At 37.1% G+C, this 4,908-nt stretch overlaps 1 protein-coding gene across 3 annotated transcripts in view; it reads left to right on the forward strand.

Moving 5' to 3' along the window:
* LOC106883685 (chitin synthase chs-2) overlaps positions 1-4,908 on the forward strand; it is a 132,240-nt gene that overhangs the window by 6,519 nt on the left and 120,813 nt on the right. The gene's annotated exons all lie outside the window — the stretch shown is intronic.

Below are 4,908 nucleotides of genomic sequence, written 5' to 3' on the forward strand. Positions count from 1 at the left end.
TGTGTGTGTGTGTGTGTGTGTGTGTGTGTGTAAAGAAAATAGCCAATACAATGGCGAAATATAATACAGAACGAATGAGATCAGAAGGTAAAAAAAAAAAAGAAATCTCTGCAAATCTCGTAATTAAATTGATATTCGTTCGTGTTTTCATGCCAAACATACCATACAGCTTTAATTTCCGGTCAGTTCTTCAGACCCTCTAGTATACGTAGTATACGTCCATTGTTACCATTTCCTTTGTTCCAATGATGTAATATTACTTCTATTTCTTTATGTTGTACATCCCTTCGGTTCTACACACTTGTTTCTTTATCCAACAACCTCTCTATAACATTTACCCTTTCTCGCCTATCTCAATCTCTTCTCTCACTCATACACTTTCTCTTTCTCTTTCCCCCCTCACTTCCTTTCATCGCCTTCCCGCTTTGTTTATCTAGCTAACCATCTACTTAATAAACACGTATCAACATACATAATCACATCTACGCACACACAAATACTGCCACACATATACTCCCACCTACACATATAACATTTGTACCATTTCTTGTATATTTTTTTTGTCTATTTATGTTTTTTTTTTTTTTTCAGTCTACATTTCTCTTCCTCTTTCTCGTTTCTCTGTTTCTAATTACGAGGTTCATATAATTTCACTCTTGATATAATTCTTTATTCTTCCATTCATATATGCGTTTATGGGCGAAGCTATGAATGCATATAACTGTATTCTTTTATTGTTTTATTCTTTCGCACGTTTTTGTCATTTTGACTACGGCCATGCTGGAGCAACGCCTTCAGTCGAACAAATCGCCCCGAGGACTTATTAGTACTTATTGTGTCGGTCTCTTTTGCCGCTAGGTTACGGGGACATAAGTACACCAACATCGGTTGTCGAGCGATGGTGAGTGGAGGGGCAAATAGAGGCACACAAACAAATATATATATATGGCGGTGAGCTGGCAGAATCGTTAACACGCCGTGCGAAATGCTTAGCGGAATTTCGTCTGCCGTTACGTTCTGAGTTCACATTCCGCTGAGGTCTACTTTGCCTTTCATCTTTTCGGGGTTGATTAAATAAATACCTGTTACACATTGGAGCCGATGTAATCGACTTAATCCCTTTGTCTGTCCTTGTTTGTCCTCTCTGTGTTTAGCCACCTGTGGGCAATAAAGAAGTACATATATATATATATATATACATATATACGACGGACTTCTTTCAACCAAATCCGTCAACCAAATCCACTCACAAGGCTTTAGTCGACCCGAGGCTATAGCAGAAGACACTCGCTCAAGGTGCCACGCAATGATGGTGAGTTCCAGAAGGCAGCAGTTTCGGGAAAGAAGCTATTAGAATAAAAAGAACTTGTGACTAACAGGAAGCTCAGTAGAGCAACGATACGCGAGGAAAGTGAAGCTGATGACATCTTTACAGGTCTTAACAGAGAGTACCAGATCATAAAGTTAATCGGAGTAGTGACACTGGAAATACTTATTGAAAAGACAAGTCAAAGATACAGTTCGACGATGAGTCAAAGATTCCAGCTATGTAGGGAGAAGAGGACCCATTATGTTAACAATTCGATTCAGAATCCGATCAAGCATATAAGAGACACTTATTGTTATTACTCTTCGTTATATGTGTGATGACTATGATTGCGACAACAACAACAATGGTATTTGTAACCTTAATAAAAGCCGTGGTAGAAAGAGTAGCAATAATCATTATGGTAGTAGAAGTAATGATTGGTGATAGTCCAAGCAGTCGTTACGGTGACGGTTCTGGTAGTAATGATGTTGCTGTTGTTGTATATTCTAACTTAACATACCTTCCTTCAAAGGGCATTACAGTGGCGGTTAACTCACCTTGGTCGTCCCATAGGACGCACCATTTAGGGGTTTCTGTCGCGCATACTATAGGGTCACAGGGCGCTGCTCCATATGATCCCGCAGCCTCCATTTAACTAAGAATATTAGGGTCTCATCCATTGTCCTGTATTCAAGATCCTCTGCGTGACATCTTGCTAGTTCAAAGCCAGGAATTTAATCTGTTATGTCCTGCCAATAACTAAATCCACGCCCAACTGCCGACACTTCAATTTATTGTCGTTAAGGTTTTGTCTGTCTCCTACCCTTCGACCTGGCTGGCCTGGTAAGACATGCCTGAAGATTTCCCTCCCACCAACATAGCTCTGTGGGTCAACAGAGCACACAGGCACTTCACCGCAACAGAGTACTTGAATTGGCCGTTGACTACACAGTAGTTCTTCCTCCTTTCGATAGGTTTTATTTTTCGTCCCGTAGGGTGTCCAGCAATCACCCTCTTCACCAAGCAAGCTTAATAGGGTTGCCAGTTTAGTCACCGACGACTCGACTATGCCACAGGTTGTATTGGGTTACATCTTACCTGTAGCACTAAAGAGCGACTTGAGTGGGGTTTAAGGAAATATTTTCTAATGATTCCTTCTCTTTTAAAGATTATTGGATATGATTTGAGAGAGATTCAGCAACTATTTCAAGCAGGTTGATGAAAATCTCATTAGAGAACTTCACATTAACTCGATGCTGATTGCGTTGCTGATGGAGGAGGCAGTGTTGGTGATGGTTTGTATCAATATTGATGTGGATATAATGAAATAGCTATTGTCGTTCCAAATTCTAATTGGAAAGAGATGCTGTTTTATAAAAGCATGCATTAATTAGAACAAGAGTGCGTTATTACATCAACGTTTATTTAAAATCAAAGATAACATAGAATCTGTTAATTAGAGTCTTTACATGAAATAATTACGTTTGCGTGAGTTATGGTATTGTCTTAGAAATTTCTAAAATAGAGTTAAACGCTATCATGTTTGAATGTGTGTGCTGTAAATTGCGAAACACTGCAACACACTTCAGCTTAATCTCCTCGCTTTGGTTGTATTTATGTAGTCGTATGACGTGGAACGGTGTAGAATGACGCGGAATGGTGTAGCATACCATTGCGTTATGTTGCGTGGCACGGTGTGGTGATGTGTGATCTGCTGAGCAATAAGTTTTAACGACGCCATCTTCAAACGAAATTGTAATTCCAGCATGCAAATATCTAGGCAGGGAACCTTCATATTAATCGAGTGTACATTGTTACCACAGTACATTGGATATAAACTTGCATTTAAAATACTAACGTATATCAATGGCGTCTTTTTTGGAGTCAAATGTTTATTGTATCAAACGAAGAGTGAAAAAATAAAGACGCCATCCTCGTCATAAAACATGTTGTCAATATACAAACATGATGGCGTCTTCCCAGAAATTATGTGTATATTAGAGAGAATATAATAACAATGCAATCTCGTTCGTGAACGTTTATAACAAAACTGAATTCTCCCGCTCTGTAATCAAATATCTATCGAAATAGTAAAATAATGACTTCGCTTGGAAAATATTCGTATAGGAAAAAAATAAAATAATAAAATAAAAGACAATAAATGTCTTGTCGTATTAGTGTCTTTTGTTGGATACGTTCAGAAAAGTTCTAGAAATTATTTAAGAAGCGATTTTAGAGTTCACCTTTCTAATGCAAGTAAGTTAGTTATCTCATTATGATATTTACTTTTTGGTCTGTAAAGTAACTTGCATTGCTTTGCAGTTGGCCAATTCGTTAAATTTGGCCTATTTCGGATCGATGTAACTAATTCAATCAGAGCCGACTGAAATTTGTCAGAAATCGCTTCCCACAGGTATCGAAATCATTAAAATAACAAGCTAGCCTAACAATAATCTAACTAATGTTCTCATACAAATGGCGTCTCGTATGAATCCCTCAAATAATTTTATTTTTCTTCGCCAAACAGTCTCAAATAATGCTGTACCTTGGCTTGATGATTTTTCATCATAAATTCGTTAAGTATTGTATGTCTTCTCTCTTTTCTTTAATAATGTGATCATATCGGAACATATCTGGAGCTGTCTCACGTATCTAGAGAAATAATTTCGATAAGATTTATAATTGTTTAATATTATTTTTTCTGCGGAACTATTATGATGATCACCACATTACATATATATATATATATATATATATATATATATATATATATATATATATATATATATATATATATATATTGATATTAACGAAAGTTATGACACGTTACACAAGCTGTCGACATTCACTAAGCTTTATACAAATATCATTAAGAAATAAATACCTTCATTAAAATGTAGTGTGATGCAGTGAATAGTTGAAGGATGGGTTGATGCCCCTACCAGGAGAATGCATCTTCTGTTCCATTGCACATATGATTACTGCCCCACACGAAGACTTAGCTGTTAACTGCATATGGGATCCATGTACAGGTAGACCTAATCAACTGTGGGTCAAATTAGTTGTATAGGCTTAACTGAAACGCAGGATGTTCATACGACAAAATAGTTTAACGAATAATGGCGAAACTATTCAAAACCAACCATCCTGAAGTAAATTACACATTGAGAGTTTGGGCCACACGCATCTTGTTATAACTGAAGTAAGGATATGGGTTTGTAAGTTCCTTATATTCTTCTCGAAGATCGTTAGCGTTTGTTCCTAATTAACGACTGTAATGAATACATTGACACTAATTATAGGGAATTCAATGTTTATGATAGTTGCCTGGAGTTGGCAGCATTAGAACCTTGTGTAGCTTACTTTTATACATTCATTGATATTACTCAGACTTAACTATATTTAGTTGGAAAATTTGCGGCAATTATTCCGGTTATTAACGCATTCTGATTTCAAATCCCAGCAAGGTCAAATTCGCCTTTTATCCATCAGATACCAAAAAATAAGAAGACAATTAAGTACCGAGATACGTTCTTCACTTTGTCTTGCTCTCTCTCTCTCTCTCTCTCTCTCTCTCTCTCTCTCTCTCTCTCTCTCTC

The sequence above is a fragment of the Octopus bimaculoides genome, chromosome 9 (genome assembly GCF_001194135.2).
Source record: "Octopus bimaculoides isolate UCB-OBI-ISO-001 chromosome 9, ASM119413v2, whole genome shotgun sequence".
NCBI lineage: Eukaryota > Metazoa > Mollusca > Cephalopoda > Octopoda > Octopodidae > Octopus > Octopus bimaculoides.